The sequence below is a fragment of the Xenopus laevis genome, chromosome 8L (assembly GCF_017654675.1).
Source record: "Xenopus laevis strain J_2021 chromosome 8L, Xenopus_laevis_v10.1, whole genome shotgun sequence".
NCBI classification, from domain to species: Eukaryota; Metazoa; Chordata; class Amphibia; order Anura; family Pipidae; genus Xenopus; species Xenopus laevis.
In genome coordinates, this window is record NC_054385.1 from 125,554,716 (window position 1) to 125,573,390 (window position 18,675).

Genomic DNA, 18,675 nt, shown 5'->3' on the forward strand with positions numbered 1-18,675 from the left:
GGTTGCTTGAGACAAACGTGAGCAATCACAAATCGGCCTTAAGATGTTTTTCTTAAGTCTATATGTAATCTCTAAAGAATTCTCACATTATGGAGTAAGCAAGGTCTGCTCGTCACGTGGTTGCAAGAGAAGACCAGTAATATAATTTATTTATTTAGCTGTAAATCTTTATTTAAATAGACATACATGCTTTATTTCATAGAACAAACAGTTGGGAATAGTGATATATATATATATATATATATAGAATTACAATACTCCACATGTCAAAAGAACCAGAAGACATGAGGTACCATCCATCAATATCAAGTAATTATAATACAATTGTAACAGCTTTCTAGTACACCCTTCACATTTCAGCGTATACATTGTTTTACTGCAGTGCTGCGCAATATGTTGGCGCTCTATAAATACATGTTAATAATAACAATAATACCCAGGGAACCCTCCATGGTACTGGTGTGAAAGACTGGGAAAAAGTGGTGTAACTAGATGTTACTAGGCCCCACAACAAATTAATTTTAGGGCCCCAACATATCCAGAGGTTGTCCTTTTTTTCCAAAATATGTTGAAATTGCTCATCAATAAGGGCCTTATGGGGCCCCCTATACCTCATGGGCCCCCCTGCAACCGCAGGGTCTGCTTCCTCTGAAGTTACTTCCCTGCTGGGAAAACTGGGATTTAAGAGTGCAAAATAACTACAGGTATGGGATCTGTTAACCAGAATGGTTGGGACCTGGGGTTTTCTGGATAATGGATCTTTCTGTAGTTTGGATCTTCAGACCTTAAATCTACTAGAAAATCATATAAACATTAAATAAACCCAATAGACTGGTTCTGCTTCCAATAAGGATTAATTATATCTTAGTTGGGATCAAGCACAAGCTACTGTTTTATTATTACACAGAAAAAGGATTTTTTTTAAAAAAAAATTGGATTATTTGGAGCTGGGAAACAGTATCTGTGTTTTTAGCTTGCAGAGCCAACATTCTCCACAACCTCAGCCTTAGAGAACTTGGGGGGGGGGGGTTGCAGTGGGAGTTTTCTGGAGGGTTTGGAATCCCATTACATTTTATGATGCAAAGAAAATTATCTTTTTTAACCTGGCAGGTTGGCATATTTAGCCAAGATGGGTGGCATGACTGAAAGTGTCTCCTATAGGGAGCATAACAAAATGTATTCAGAGGTATCTGTTACCCATCAAATCAAAGTAGAGGAGTGTATGTGGAATTTCAGTCTTTCGCCTCTGTGCTCACACTCTAATGGCTGCTGTTGGGATCTGAAAGAAAACAAAAATCATTATCTATAAAATTGCTCTAGTTTCACCAATTTTGGGGAAGTGAGAAAGGATTTCCCTGTTGCACTATGGAAAGTAAGTTTAGTCTTCCTGCTATCAAATACTTCACTATTTAGGAACTACAGACTCTGAGTTCAATTAAACACACTTAGTTTGTATATCCCTGGTACCCAAGTTTCCTATGGGAATGTGTGATCTGCCTACTGTACTGTATGTCTCTCACTTTGCATGGGTCACAATGTCTGGAGCCAAAATAACATGCTGTGCCCATGGGCTGATTTACTGGAGAAAAACTGTTTTTCTTATATCCAATGTACAAATACTTTGAAATGTAAATAAATACCTTTTGTATTTCTCTTCCTGTATCTAAATACTCCAAGGGCAGTCAGGAGGAGGAGAAGGAGCAATGTCCCACTGGCAGGGATGATGATAAACAAATGGCTTCCCTTGTTGGATTCTGTATATTGAGAGTACAAAAGAGGGGTGGTATAAATGGCCAAACGATAAGGTATAGAAAACTCTATTTATACTTCTAAACAGATTTTACCTCTCATTATTCACAGTAATGTCTCATTCTTTCAGTATAAAATGGATGAACAAAATGCAAACAAGCCTACATAAAATGCAATGAACTTAACTTTGAGGCACATTTTTAAACTGGGCAAATTTGCACCTGGGCAGTTACCCATCGCAACCAATCAGGTATTAGCTTTTTTTGCCAGCTGTAGGTTGAGCACTGAAAGCAAACATCTAATTGGTTGCCACAGCTCATGAACAAATGTATCCACTGTTTATTACTGAGCCCCAATTATTTAATTCATAGTGCAAATGCCAAACATATTTTTATTTTTCCAGTATGTGTTTTAGAGGTTTAGGCAATATTTCTTCTGGTTAAAGCCCCCAGTGCTGGATATTGGCCTCAATCTCCAAAGTGGCAGCCCTGTGAATGGACAAAGCAGGTGATGATTCCAAAGCTGGACTTTTCCTTTCTCTGTCCAATCACAGGGCAGCTCTCTGCCACCAGTAATGATGGAGGCATCTTCTGGTGTGAAGGAAACAGATGACAGAACAGAGGAATGGCAGCTCCTGGATACACGTAAAATAGTTGACAACATTAATATTCACATATGGTGGAAATAAACACATAAACTGATTGACTGCTGGAATGGAAATAAATGGAATTATACAATAAAAGAGAGAGAAGGTTTGAGGCATATCCAGAGCCATATTTTATAAGTGTCTGGAGGACAGGTGGTGTTGCTGTAACAAGTAACAACAATGAAATGGGCGTTAGTGGTCTTTATTCATAATCTGAAGGTTCACAGTCCTGCCAGTGCCATTGGACACCAAAGTACATTAAGTACACTAAGGTGGGAAATACCAACCTTACTACTTTTCCTTGGTGGATCATTGCTGTTGCTCACTAGACCTGACCCTGGGATATGCTACTATTGAATGCTAGTCTGCTACTTGCTAACCTTGTTTATAGGGAATCTTAGGTCTACCATAGGGCTTGCACCCTTGTACTGAGGTCAACCCCCATCTCTGGTCCTCTGGCAGAGCCACCTGCTGCTATGGCAGAGTCCAGAAAGAGCCAGAGCACATGTTGTCACCCCTTTAAAAATTAGGGAACCAGGAACTGATGTAACACCCCTTGGCCAATGGGGAACCCTCAACATAGGGTACTGACCTGGGACTTCCTGAGCAGTATGGGAAAGTTAACCCTATGAGTCCTCTATATGTGAATAATGTAATTTCTATATATAATTCTAATATTGTTCATCATTATGCACTTTTGGCATCCATTTCTCATAGATGCTGCCTGTTTGTTACCAATCTTCAACTGCCTTCTGTCTCTGTCCTTTTATTTATTTAGCTCACTGTATGTGTCTGTCTGCTTTCTATTATAAATTTATAATCAGTTATATTATTTTTTTTATATGCTCATTAAGTTGAAGTATCTTATAGAGCTGGGAAAACTTGAACTTGAAAGCTAAAGTAAAATAACCATGTCCACTAGGCATCTCACATATTGCGGGTTTAGTGTAATATTAAATCACTGTGTGATTGGGAGTCCATACAGCTGCTTGCCGTGTATCTTCTACCACAACCAGAGGAGAGAGATTTACTGGCTTGCCGCTTTATGTTTTGGAGGTCCAGCTACTGGGAACTGTGAACAGAACAAATATCTTAATTGGAGAATTGAAATTGGATGAATTAGTGACGGAATACATAATTTATACAGTATATATGGGATATTTGTGCAAAGTGTTTTACTTGAAGCTTTTCTGATGCTCTAGATATTTATGCATTGTTTATACACATCTCTTTATATATAATTTTATATGAAACTTGAATATACCTGTTGTATTTAAAATGAAACTGGAGCTAATAATATGTGCAGTAAAGGATAGATAGGATACTAATACCCCACGGGTGTAAACTTGATATCAGGATAGATGAGATAGGGTTAATCCCTTTCGATCCTTGATTGGTTTTAAGTAGAAATGGGAGTGATTGCTTGGGTTTAAATTCTGGTGTGGAACATATTGCTGCTGACTAAGTGCCGGAGGGTACGAAACGCGTAAGGTGGACCATGTCGGGTCAGTATGTATTAATCTTTTAAAATGTGAACATTAATAAACAATTTGTTTTTACTGGATTTAAGCCTTGGGACATATATTTTTTGATATCAATCTTTTAGTGTAATATTACTCATGTACACCCATCAGCCTAAAGTCACTCACGAAAGGGAACAACCAGTGTCTCCTCCAAACTGCTGTGATCCACATGGCAGGAGTAAGTGGCGCCCTCCTCTGGTGTTACCTCCACACTGACTCTGATCTGATAGGTGCCATCAGGGTTTGGCAGGATCTCTGCTGATTCCTCGCATACCTCCCAACATTTTGGAACTAAAAAGAGGGACAACATTTTTTTTTTCGCACGTAGCGCAGCAAATTTTTTGACCACACCCCTTTATGTGGCCACACCCCCTAATTACCATGTTCGTTTTACAAAATTTGGCAGGTTATGAAAGTTTGAAAATATTTCTCCTTATCTAAACTGTGTTTTTGTGTCTCAAAATTGTTACAAAGTATCTTATTTGCACCTGTTAGCTGTTCTGGGCTCTCTGCTAAAAGCCAATTAAGTGAGAAACTTTTCTGGCTGTTCAGTGCAGAGAAAAGAGGGACTTTCCAGTACAAATGAGGGACTGCGGGTTGAGCTGTCAAAAGAGGGACTGTCCCTCAGAAAAAGGGACAGTTGCGAGGTATGTCCTCGGAGTAAATCTCATCTCTCCCATTCTTTATCCACTTCACTTCCACATCTCAGGGGTAGAACCCATACACCCAGCAGTGCAGTTTGATGCCACTGTTGTACTCTGAGCTGGAAATCTTCACATTGGGTGGAACTGGTAGGTATACAGAAAAAAAACAAAAAGCCCTTAAAATAATTATTTAGTTGCACATAAAGATCATTTTAGAGGTCAACTCTAAACTGTAAACTATAATGCCCCCATATTTGCTGCCACTATGATCGCCAATCACCATTTTGTTAATCCAAATATATACTTGCAGCCAGTCATTTTCCCCCGGTTCAAATTGTATGTGATCCAGTGTCCATCCTTTCCTATTACACCACCAAACATGCACATGTTTAATCTTTTTACCTGGAATGACCTCGAAACTCGAATAGTATCTTATTTAAGAAAAAACCTGAACGTCTAAACCTCGAACCAAAATTACCGACCCAAAAAGTCGAATTGAATTTGACTCAACTTGAATCAAGTTTGTTTTCCAAAAAAACTTGAATGTCAGGAAAGCTATTCACATCTTCAAATGGGTCACTGGACCACTGTCATTGACTTCTACATGAACACGGCAGGTTTTAGGTGATGTACTATTGAATTTGAGTTGTTCCCAGGGTCGAGGTATGACAAATCTCAAATTCAGATTTTGATTATTTACAACTCGAATTTGTGAGTTTTAACCAAAAATCCAAAATGAAAATTCAAATTTAACATTCAAACCTGCCGCATGATGTTGGAGTGTAGCTGCTTTGTATAAGGGAAATGGAAGATGGGATATTTATGGGTGTTTGGTTGCCCAGTTTGTAGGGCAGGCAACAAAACTATATGAATCACCCATTGTTATGGGAATTGCCTGGACAACATGGATGACAACATGGCCCACAAACAGTCAACTAATTGGTCCAAATTGAATAAAAATCAAGATTATTCAATTTGATCCAAATGGCAGACATGCTAAATATGTTTCAGTTGAGAAGATACTACATTGAAAGTGTGCTTATGCTTTACAACAGTCTTCTAAAAGTAACCAGTTATGCTCTGTGATCTCACCTTTCTTCTCCAGGTCAGTTGATATATAAGGGAGGTACATCTTCATATGCTCAATGCAGTCAATTTCCATGAATATTTTAGTATAAGTTGAATCATAACGCTTATTCCACAGCTGAGCCACCATCACAGCCTCTTGCGTCACAGGCACAAACGTCACTCTCTCCTTATCATACACTAACAGCTCCTTCCCATCAAAGGCAATCTCCTGGTATCCACTAATGGTGCCATCATCATGCAGCTCACAGGCGTTATTTGTCTGGTAGACATGAATATCTCCATTACCTGCAATAGAAATATGCAATTTAGCAACAGATGAGTGCAGTGCAACCCTTTCTGCTCCATTGTGGGTATGAAAAGTGTTGTGACTAATGCACTTGAATAATCGAATATCAAAACTTTGGGCTGGTGTGGTGTACTACTGAGAGGATTGGAGTTGAGATCAGCCGATCCTATAAGATGTCTCCTGTACATTACTAGGTTCTGGAGCTGATGTAGAGTGCTGTACTTCACAACAGTCTCTGGGAATTACCTTTTCTAGCAGTAATCAGCGCACCCTATCCTATAACACTCATAATGCACTTGAATAGCTTGGAGATGCTCACTATTATGGTGGGCCCATGGTTGTACTGGGCCCTCTAGTACATTCCTAACTTACCCTTAAACCTTCTCACACATCATTCCCAGCCTATTTTACACTTCTCCAATGGCAAGTCCATATACTGTTCTGCAGCCAAATCCTGATATCGGGGGATATACTGGTGTCCACAAGGCAGAGCCTAAAGTAACATACAAAATCAATTTCTTATGTAGTGTATGTCACACTCACTGTTTGTTGTATTAAACACTCCCATTAGAAAATGCAGCCTCTGTCTGTGCGAAATTTCATATTCCTGGGCAACTTTGGTCTGATGTTCCATATGCTCAGAAACCATCCAGAGTGATGAAAATGGAATTGATGAAATTGGAATCAAAGCCTCAGCTCGTCCAATGTCACTGTTGTACCTTCCATACTGGATGTCGTTTACATAGACAATAATTGAAAACTGAGGAACCCCAGGGGTCGGAGCTGATGTCATCGTGATTTGATAGTATAGAGTGTGACTTCCTAGGAAACCAGAAATGGGAGAGAGGTTTTTATATCTTATAATGACAACATACAGGGACAAAGAGAGCTAAATTTTTCATGTATTTTATATTTTTGTTGTTTACCGGTCAAGGGTTGTCTTTCCACTCCATCTGCTTTTACTAAAGCTCTGCCATTGATTTAGGCACTAGGCACAGTGCTATGAGACAGGGAGCACAACTCTTAAAACATGCCAGGCATTAAATAAGGATTCCATTTGCTTCCAGCACCTACTCCAATTTGTTTTTTTGGTGCCAATAGAATCATGTAGCATAGAATGATGGGCATTATCCATGGCACTATGTAGAATAAACACTATGGATTACATGGATTATCCCACGTTGTTCTTTGCTCAAAATGGGGCCTAAAATGTTTTGAACTACATGACTTTTTGGTGACCCAATCAACCTGAGAATCAAACAGACAGATGAGGGTCTACTGAACTGTTACTTTGGGCTAACAGCCCATGCACTAAATTGCTGGATTTAAAGATTCACAGCAACCAATAAGCAATTGATTTTGCTTCAAGTATCGGCACCCTAAGCAGTGTAAACCGAGTAGGAAAAAATATGTTTACTTCTGTAGAAGAACAAGATTAGTAATACAGGGGACTAACAATCACTTTACAGTGGGCACGTACAGAGTTAAGCATTATCGGTAATAAGGTGAAATATATTTTGTATAAGGGGTGTGGAATGGAAGGAAGAACATCTATGGCCTCATGATGATCACCAGGTGCCAGAACGTAAACAACTTCTACGTTTGCAGACGTGCAGTTCGCCTGTTGAAGCTCCCTTTAAAAAATTTTTCTTTTTCTCTGTAATAATAAAACGTAACCATGTACCTAAGCCTGCATTAATCCATATTGGTGTTTTAACGATTCTATTGGGTTTATTTCAGATTTACCTATTTTTAACAGGTATGGTGATTCAATTTACAGAAAGATCATTTACTGTATCTGAAAAAAATAAAACCCAGGTCCCAAGCAATCAATATAAAAGATCCTATAGCTGTAATGTTTAATTGTATTGATTAGTGTTTAAGAGCCATGTTATTAGTACTCACTCTGATTCCTTCTAATAGCTATACAGACATGCTTACCCGTTGTTGGTAACTCAAGAGAGAAGTGAGTAACAAGATAAAGGGCACAAGATAACACTTACCGCAATATACTGCCGGCATACCAAAGGTCAATAGAAGAAGTAAAATCCACACCATTCTCACATTATCCTCGGTTTCAGGTCCATGTCTAAGGTATGTAATCGATTTTGCTTTGATTATATCCAATAAAAAGAAGAGAGAGAGAGTGAGAGCAGTTTCAGCATTTTTATCAAACAAAAAGGAGAACACAGGAAATAAACTGAGCCGTTACTGCTGCTGCTGCTCTGTTTATGAAGTGTGCGCTGTGCGTAGGAGAATTTATGTGACTCCTTAACCCTTTGTGTAACTAACAGGCTTTTTAATCTATGGCTCCGAAATGAAAACAGGGAACATGAGACCAACATTTCCCCTGTGGGATGTCTGGGATACAATTATCAGGCAGACACTTAAAGGAGGATGCCAGGTGTTTGGGCTGTAGCCAATGTTGTGCCATGGGCTGTTTGGATATGTTTAGTTTTAGGATCCAAAGCAGCCATAATTGTTGCACAATGCATGCTTATTCTTTGCCGTAATTGTCTAATTGTTCTGCCACACTACACAAGTCCACATGGGCACTTAATTATGTAGGGGGTTGATAAATGTATCCCCATTCACTTTGCGTTCCCTTAAAGGGATTCATGTCAAGTTTTATGATGTAGTGTTTATTTCTAAATTACACTTCAAATTCACTCTAGAAGAGTAGATTGAATTCCTAACCCAACATATGTATTTTTTTTAGTTGTAATATTGGTGTGTATGTGCATCTCAAGTCATTTTATCTGGTCATGTGATTTCAGAAAGAGCCAGCACTTTAGGATGGAACTGCTTTCTGGCAGGCTGTTGTTTCTCCTACTCAATGTAACTGAATGTGTCTCAGTGGGACCTGGATTTTACTATTCAGTGCTGTTCTTAGATCTACCAGGCAGCTGTTATCTTGTGTTAGGGAATTTTATTGAAACTAAAAACATTACAGAAAATTATATAAACATTTCAGAAACAGAAAACCTCACATTATTACATCAACATTCATTTAATGAAAGTAAGTTCCCATATCATTAAATCCTGTTTTGTTTCTGCCTGGCACCGACACTTTCCTCACCCCTCCTTTTCACTTGGAATTTTGGGGTACTCTCCTCACCATCCAGGTGAATCTCAATATCAATATCCTCCTCTAGGGATACCCATTCCCCCTCTTGACTCAAAACCTCCTCCCCACTCTCTTTTCCCTCTTTCCTCTTTCTATTCCTTTTCCCCAAGGCCTCAGCCTTCCTCTTCTTTCTCTTTTCTTCCTCCATCAGCCTCTCTTCCTCTTCCTCAGGCAGATCTCCCCAAATCTTACCTTCTGGCAGATCAAACCTATTGCCTATTGCTGCCACTATTTTTGGGGAGGTGTCTTTCTTTTTAATGGAGGCTTTCTTTCCCACCATTCTCCACTGCTCCTCTCTTCTTGGCTGAATGGCCCTCTGCTCACCCTTCTCTTTGGGTAACTTCTCTGCAGCTTTACCCACCACCTTACTACATGGGGCACTGGATTCCAGCTGCACAACCTCCCTCGCTGATCCCACCACTTTCGATGTTGGGGCACCCTCCTCCACAATCTCCATTCCCTGGTCAATTTCCTCCTGTAAATTAGGGCAATCTCTAACAATGTTGTGCCAGGCATCAGGGCAAGAACGGTGGGCATGTCCTAACTTCAAGCACAAATTGCAGCGGAATTCCTGGCATTCTTTACTGGGATGCCCAGTTTCACCACAGAGGGCGCACTTCACCACTGGGCATTTAGCTGCAAAGTGCCTGTTTGAGCCACACCTGAAACACACCCTGGGTTGGCCGGGATAGATCCAAACCCCCTGTCCTTACCAATAAAGAAGGAATTGGGAAGGTGTTTGGGAACACGGGAACCTTCCACCCTCCTATCCAGAAACCCTCCTCATCATACAGTGGGGTAAGAGGGGACAGGACAGTGCATTGCCTCTTTAGCCAGACCATCACATCTTCAGGGGGGACACACACTGTCCAAATGGTCACAGTTTTGGTATCAGGCCGGGAGACTGGAATCACGCTAAACCCCTCCCACTCTGGGGCTTCTCTCTTAGCCTCATATTTGCGCCAGAATTCATCCAGCCTCTGAGACAGTTTGAAGCTCAGATCCAACTCAGTGTCTGTGACACTTACCAGCCCAAACACACCTGCAGAGGTAAAGCCCAATGACTCTTTGATGAGATTTCTGGCTACAAACCTGCGCCCCGGGAACTCACCCCTCTCCTTCACCCACTTAATTTTCACCTCATTCTTCCTCCTACTGGTCTGACTCTCACCCACCTCAGAGACATTCTGCCTAAACAGTCTCTTCCCATCCCAAACAACTCTCCTCCCTTGTGCCCCTTCACTCTCACTATTTACAGGAGGATTCCCTGCACCCACTGTGACACTGTGTTTACCAGCTACATTCTCTCTTACTGCAGCAAACAGTTTTATTAGTCAGGGGTGCAGCCATGTTAGTACTCCCTGCAGCCATATTAATACTCCCTGCAGCCTTGTCACACTGCACACTGGCACCTCACACACTGGCACCAGCCACACTCACAGCATTTATATTGCCATTAGTATGGCCACTAGTGCCGGACACTGAAACTCTCTGGGACCTGGGAATCCGCTCACAAAGACCCCACATTGTCACTGCCAGGAATCACAGTCTCTTTAGAAAAGGAAAAATCTTTAAGCAACCTTTTCAGTTCATTTTCCTCCATTTCCTGGAATCTCTTTTGATTATCACAAACCTCTTTCCAGGGCTGTATAACTGCCAGAACCCTGGTAATGTTATTCTCAATGTCCTCCAAGTCATTAGACATGAAAACTATTTTCCTTATGACTTTATATCTCTCAGTCCCTTTAAGATCACTCAGTCCAGCCACCATGTTACTAATGCTCCCCTCCAAAATGTTCCTTTTCTCCTCCAATACTTTAATGTCTCTCAGGGCCCTGATTATTTGGCTGTGATTGGGCCCAGCTGAGCCCACAGTCTGTGGCTTCCCAGCGCCATTTCCAGCAGCCTCCTCTCCCCCATGATCACACAGGTGTATTGCTCCTACCTGGGCCATTGCAGCAGGATCGGGCTTCTCTCTCAGCATCTCCTCAGCCACCTCCATAGCCACACAGCATGTCACCTCAGCACTCTCCATGGCTTCCTCACATCCTGTAGCACTTCCTTCCTGGCTCCCAGCATGCCTTACAGCAGCTTCCTGGAACTGCCACTTCCCACAGCAGAACTGCAACTCTTTGCAGAAACTTGCGCTTGTACATCCAGGGTATCGCTTGCCTGGGAGACTCCATAACAGATGGAACACTGCATGTAGAGGTACTTTCTCCTTCATTGCTGTCACTTGTAGCCATGGCCACCACCTCCTTGCGCACCTGAACATTTTCAACTGCTGCTGCCAAACCGGGAGCCGTAGTCTTCTTCTTCTTAGACCCCAAGCGGGTCCTCACTCCTTGGCCAGCAATGGCCGCTGTATTCTTCCTCGTTTTTTTTGGAGGCATTTGTGGGTGAAAAGCAGTTTGCTCCCCCCAGACCCAAAATGGGCCTGGAAAAAACTCACAGCCTGGAGTTCTCACCAATGCAGATGTTAGGGAGCTGTTATCTGGTTACCTTCCCATTGTTCTTTTGTTTGGCTGCTGGGTGGGGGGGGAAGGGTGGGGTGATATCACTCCAACTTGCAGTACAGCAGTAAAGAGTGACTGAAGTTTATCAGAGCACAAGTCACATGACTGGGGGCAGCTGGGAAACTGACATTATGTCTAGCCCCATGTCAGATTTCAAAATTAAATATAAAAAAAAATTGTTTGCTCTTTTGAGAAACAGATTTCAGTGCAGAATTATGCTGGAGCAGCACTATTAACTGATGTGTTTTGAAAAAAAAAAAAAATTTTTCCATGGCAGTATCCCTTTAAGGATTGGGCACAAAGGGGACACTTACTCTAAGGAAGGGAGTAATTCCCTATTTCCTAGGTCACAGTATGACCCTAAGCTAGGTGGCACTGTGTAATGATATATCACAGAGCCAGGCCATGCTGGCCAGGCGCCCTAGACAAGCTTCATCCTTTGTCCAAGACTTCCTATAAATTTATAGATCTTTCTTTCCTCTTCATATTTGTATAACCACATTATGGGCCATAATTATCAAAATCTGAGTATTTAGACAAAAAAGTCAGACCAAACTAGAAAACACGATTGGACCTTATTTATTATTTAAAAAGCTCACTTTAATCGAATCTGGGACAAACTGAATAAAATAGAGCGAAAACCCGAATCATACGATTTTTTCAGAGTTTTTTCCAAAATCATTTTGGGTTTTTGTTCAAAAAGTCAGACCACATACATTTCCAAATAGGATAGCGACCTCTCTTGTTGACTTATATACAACCTTGGCAGGTCTGAGATGCCGGATTATTGGATTTCAGACTTTTTGAAGCACTAAAAATTTGGATTTTATAGTAAAAAAAAAATTTGAGTTCTTAACATTTTGACTTTAATAAATAACTCCCTAAATGTGACTTTAATTAGCTGGCAGCACTTCCCACCACAGACCAGCACCAGGATTCCTTGTGGGAGAGTGATCGTGGCTAACATGGTTTTAGTGGTTGCAATAAATTATTTTGCCACCTCTGTAGATACACTACTCACTCCAAAAACCCTTTCATTAGTCCTTAACTAACCTTTAAATAACACTCATTTTATGGAGTAACCAATGACTCCCTGAAGCACATTCTCACTACATGGTTGCAGGAGAAAACTTGGAACCACCTGCTTGATGCACATTATAGTATGTGGCGGGTCACTCCTATCTTGCCATGAGATAATTTTCTGTGCACACAGAGTGGAACCAGCAAAAAAAGTCATACGGAGACTCAACATCTCCTAAGAGCAAAGTGTGTGTGGGAGGAGGTATGTGATGCCAGCTCAACCCTGCATCATGTGTATAAAGGAAATATCATATATATATATATCTGTACATATTTCTTTAAATAAATTTGCATTCTTTATTTCATGGTACAGACACATGTGGATAATGCAAAAATACATACATGCATTTATACAATTACAAAATTTCACATGTGAAAAAATATGAGGTCCCTGCCCTGCAGAACTTACAATCAAGGTTTATGCTGGGAGATCTAATTCACCAATATCAAGAGGCTATAATAAGTGGCGGGCGAATCTGACCTGTTTCACTTCTCCGGAAATAGTAAAAAATTTAAGTCAATGGACTTTTTTCTCGTGACATTTTTCAAACTGCGCAACTTTTTTACATATACATTAGAATTGATGGGTGTTTTTTTCAAGGCTAAACGCAGTGTAACCCAGGAACCCTCCATGGTACTAGTGGAAAAGCCTGGGGAACCCATGACTTTTGCAGCCACAGATCCTTCACCTAAGGGGATACACCTCAGAGGAACCCAATACAATACAATCCAACTGTAATAAACATTACATATAAATAATTGAGATGCAATGGACATCTAAGTAACCGCTAAGTAACGGAGAAAAGTAACTAGCAACACAGTGCAAGCTGACTGACTAACACAGTTTTTTTAAGTCACAGCCCCACAATTCATTTGAAGTGGGATATGTCAAGGCTCAGTTCAAGTACTTGGCACAATTAAATTGGTGTGTGGAACGGGCAGACTTCAAGACCCAAGGGCACATGTACGTCCGAAAGTGCAATGAGCAAAGTGCAATTTTGAGTGCAGTTGTCATTCCCCCACCCACCCACAACAATGCAGTACACTTCCCAGAATTCCAGCGTCATTGCAGACGCAAGAGGTGATGCACTTGACATAAATTGTAGCAAATATAAGTCTGGTGCTCAGTGTACTAGTGTAATTTTGGTGCAGCTGAACCCTGAAGCTGCTGCCGGGTCCAGAAGTTGCTGCCACACCAGGGTTTTTCCTGTGTCAATGTTCAATTCTGCACGGAAAGAAAGTGGAGCTGAGCACAACTATACAGAAGTGCAAGGAGCACATTTTGACTCAAGTCCTTTCATTAAAATTATGTTACGCACAACTGACTGGGGGAAATTGCAGGGACCACAACTTGGAGACGTACATGAGCCCTCTGTTCTTGCATGGGGTCACACATTTGTAATTCAACCAATATCGGACAAGTGTCGGACTGGTCCGAGTCCACTGGGGCTGCCGCATCAGGGGCCAACACACATCTGCCCTGGGCCCCCAACCCCTGTGCCAGACACAACCCCCCACCGCGTACCTGCTATTCTTCTAGTGATGGGGGCAGGAGGTAGGTCAGGGGCCACATAGTTTCAGGAAGGTGTGAGCAGCGAGTCTGGGCTGCCAGGGCCAACCGGGGTTTTTCCCGGTGTCCCACCGGTCCAGTCTGACCCTATAGCCTCCCAGTAGTAAAAGCCCGAATAGTCTCTGTAGGCAAGCTAACTTCAAGATGACTGACATTACTCATTGGCGAATTCTCTTGCAATAATCAGTGTGATTTTTGATTACTTTTAAACTGTGTGATGCAAAAATAAAAACTATGATCTGTCCGACTTGGCAGGTTAACCAAAAGATCCTATTTCCCCCGATTCCTCTCCTGTCTGCAAATACCTTGTGCTGGCTGGAGGGGTCGGCACCTCTCCCAACAATGTGAATACTCAAATATTTGCCAAACACATAAGGCATGTCAGATGTCTGAAGAAGGGGCACGCCCCCGAAACGTTACATCATATGACTAAATAAACGTGCAGGGGATTTCCCCGCTACACCTGCCTTATGTGTTTGGCAAATCTTTGAGTATTTGACTTGGCAGGTTGCCGTGTTTAGCCAAGATGGGCGACGTTGCTGAAAGAGCGCTGCTGGGAGGAGCATCACAAACACGTATCCAAAGGCATTTATTACTGTACATCAAATCATAGTAGAGGAGTGTATTTGGAATTTCAGTCTCCGTCCTCTGTGCTCACACTCTGATAGCCACAGGAAACTGAAAGAAAACAAAAATCATGATTCATTATGATATAGCACTTCTATGGCTGAATGTATATACTTAGTCAGATTAACCTATGAATAATTAAAACATAAATAGGAAAGCATAGTGTGCATTTATGGGGTGCTGGCTTACAATATAATTCCCCTTCTTTTGTAGGTTAATGCATGCAAAGAAAAACCCCAGTAAATATAAGTCACACATCACATGTTGGAATTTTTTATTTTGTTGTAATTTGCCTATTTTTACTCAAATTTGCACAAGGGAAAACTGACTTTTGGTGAATCAGCACTTAAATGTCACATAAGGCATGCAAAGTACAGGGAAGTCATGTAAATATGTTTAACGACACCTTGTTCCTAATGCAGAGCCTTTAAAAGAAGATATAAGCACACTGGCCATTTTATTGTGCTTGTATGTGTATCCAATGCCTGCTTAAGCACATTATTAGCATGTAACAAAAAAGGAAACCCTGGCGACAGAACATTATAGTATACTACAATGAGAACAAAGATTGTGCATAGAGGCCCTCTAGTGACCAAAATAGCTAATAATTAAACCATAACTATGCTCTTGCACCATTAAAGTTTAAAAAATCACATTTATTTAAACATATTAAGACTCATAATGTTGGGTAAGCATGAAAGGCATTGGGTTTTTTTGGGGGGACTAGTGATTTTTAATATGTGATTTTTTTAAACCTTAAAACACATATACTGATAATTGAGGAGTAGAGGTAGGGTATGACTATGAAGATTTTCAATCATCCAGGTCATGGTATAATCTAGTATAAGTAATTCTAAAACAACTGGACTTGCTGAGTAATCATTGAAGAGGTTTCCCTACTCATCCGAGCAGCTTCTTCAGTTGTGTGGGAAGTCCGCTGGAGTACAGATGTTAGAACAGCATTGTATGTAGCAGACAGGTGGTGTCGAAGGCCCCCACCTCTGTTCAGGGATGGTTTCTCCACCTTGACATGAATTGCCTCTTTCACGCCTCTTTCAAACCAGCGGTCTTATTTATCCAAGATTTGGACATTGTTACCTTCAAAGGAGTATATCTTTCTGCCTCCAGGTTCATTCAACTCTCACAAGTAACACCTGTTTCTAGGAGTTGCATGACACATTTGTAATCCTATCACAGATAAGGTGGCCATACACGGACCGATAAAAGCTGCCGACAGACCGTGTCGGCAGCTTATTGGCACGTGTATGGGGCCCCCGACGGGCTTCACCGATCGAGATCTGGCTGAAAGTCGGCCAGATCTCGATCGGATGGGATGAAAAATCCCGTCGGATTGCGGCCGCATCTATTCGTTGATGTGGTCCTGCGATCCGACTGCCCATTACTATTCATTAGGATCCAATCGTTGGGCCCTAGGACCCACGATCGGATCAGCCCGATATTGCCCACCTCAAGGTGGGCATATCGGGGAGAGATCCGCTCGTTTGGCGACATCGTGTATGGCCACCTTAACTCCAAAGCATTCACAATCTCTGTGAGTTTCAGATGTCGCTCCTTTGAAGAGTTACAATGTGCCATTGTGATTGGATTAGTGGAAGAGTTTATATGCCGAGAATTTCCCACACCAGTCAGTGGAACTGAAGAAGCTGCTCGGATGAGTAGTGAAATGTCTTCAATGATTCCTCAGCAAGTCCAGTTGTTTTAGTATTACTTATGCTAGATAGAGGTAGGGTATATTGTAGGTACAGGAAAAATCTGCACATGCAGTAAATATGCATATTTATAGTGTGAATTTTGTCTGTATACATTGTGCCTAACCTCAGAACCCTAGTTCTTCCACCAAACCCAACCTGACCTTGTAAAGTCATGTGACTGTACTATTGATGTGCAGGCCAGCCCAAATCAAGTGGGTTTATTCATGGGTCAGGTGGATTTGGGTTGACTTCTGCACAAGTTTGCCAGGTCGCAAGAGGGTTTGGGTTGAACTCTTCCTTCCGATCTCTCCCCCCACAACCTTACGGTGCCGGCTACCTCCTCCAGTCATGGCTTTTCATAAACTTGCTTCTACCTGCCCCTTCTGTTATGTCAAACTGGGGCTGGACAGGTCTACACAGCCCCACAGCATGATGGAACCTTCACCACATGTGACAGTAGCCAAGTGTAACACCATGCTGTACTCAAACTGATTTTCTCAAGCAAAACTGTGCTCTATATCCAATATAAAAATACTTTAAGATTTAAATAAATACCTTTTCTGTATATAAACACACCCAGGATAATCAGGAGGACGAGTAATGCTGAACCAACAGGGATGATGATATACAAAATGTTATGTTTGTTGGATTCTGTTTATTGGGAGTAGAAAAGAAAAAGGGGATGGTAAATCACCAAATGTAAGCGGAGGACATTGAAATAGAAACCTATTCATAGATAGCTGTTGTGAGTGACCTTAAAGGAAAACTTTACCCCCAAAATGAATACTCAAGCAACAGTTTATATCATATTAAGTGGCATATTACAGAATCTTACCAAACTGGAATATATATTTAAGTAAAAATTGCCCTTTTACATCTCTTGCCTTGAGCCACCATTTTGTGATGGTCTGTGTGCTGCCTCTGAGATCACCTGACCAGAAATACTGCAGCTCTAATTGTAACAGTGTGGGAATAAGAGACAGACACATTGGCTCATGTGACCTAACATGTTTGGTTTGTTTGTGTGCACTGTGAATCGTAGGATCCCAGGGGGGATTACCCAAGGCACATACTACTAAAAAAGTATATTTTTATGAAATTGGTTTATTCGCCTGAAGGAGGGTTTTACATATGAGCCATTTTATGCAATATATTTGTATAGAGACCTCCACATTTTTCAGGGGTATAGTTTTCCTTTAAATGGATGAGAGAACAACATATTAGGAAAATGAACATCTAAAGTACTGACATTATTCACAGGTATATCTTATCTTTTTAAGTCTAAAATGAATAAAAACAATGCAAGTATTGCTAAACAAAATGGATTGAGCTAAACCCAGTGACTTAAAATTCTAGTGCAAATGTCAATCATTCACAGGTAACCTTAATATACACATAGGGGGGAGAATGTAAACACACTGGTGGACTAGAGAAAGATTGCATTTGGACAGATAATTGATTTTAGTATAATAGAGCGTGTATTGGGTAACAATGGTGCTTAGGGCCACATTATACTTGTTGGTAGGGCCACATCCTGGTGGAGGGCAGAAGACCAATGGGCTACTAACTGGGCCCCCTTGGGGGTGGGATGATTACTGATAAAAGATGATTTCGAAATCACTGACTTTTCCTTTACTGCTCACAGTACTGCCATTTCGATTTTCTCTATACTTACCTATAACCTGGAATTTACACTAGTAATATAATTATACAAGAGCCATGAATTTTAAATGATATCCTTATAAATGATGCTCACTGAAATTTTTGTACGGTATGGGACCTGTTATCCAGAATGCTCGGGACCTGGGGTCTTCCGGATATGGATCTTTCCTTAATTTGTATCTTCATACCTTAAGGGGCAGATTTATCAAGGGTCAAAGTGAAAATTAAAATCTTTAAATTCTAATTTCGAGGTAATTTTAGTGTACTTCAACTAGGGAATAGTCCAAATTCGAAACGAAAAATTTGGAAATTCAAATATCGAAATGTACAGTCTCTTTAAAAATTTGACTTCAATTATTCGCCATCTAAAACCTGCCGAATTGCTGTTTTAGCCTATGGGGGACCTCCTAGAACCCATTTGGAGTCATTTGGAAAACAATCAGA

The 18,675-nt window shown here is 41.1% G+C and overlaps 1 protein-coding gene and 1 pseudogene across 1 annotated transcript in view; both read right to left on the minus strand.

Moving 5' to 3' along the window:
- The window catches only part of mhc1b.L (major histocompatibility complex nonclassical class Ib L homeolog), a 175,480-nt gene that overhangs the window by 116,406 nt on the left and 40,399 nt on the right, over positions 1-18,675 (minus strand).
- On the minus strand, positions 863-8,165 carry LOC121397199 (annotated as a pseudogene).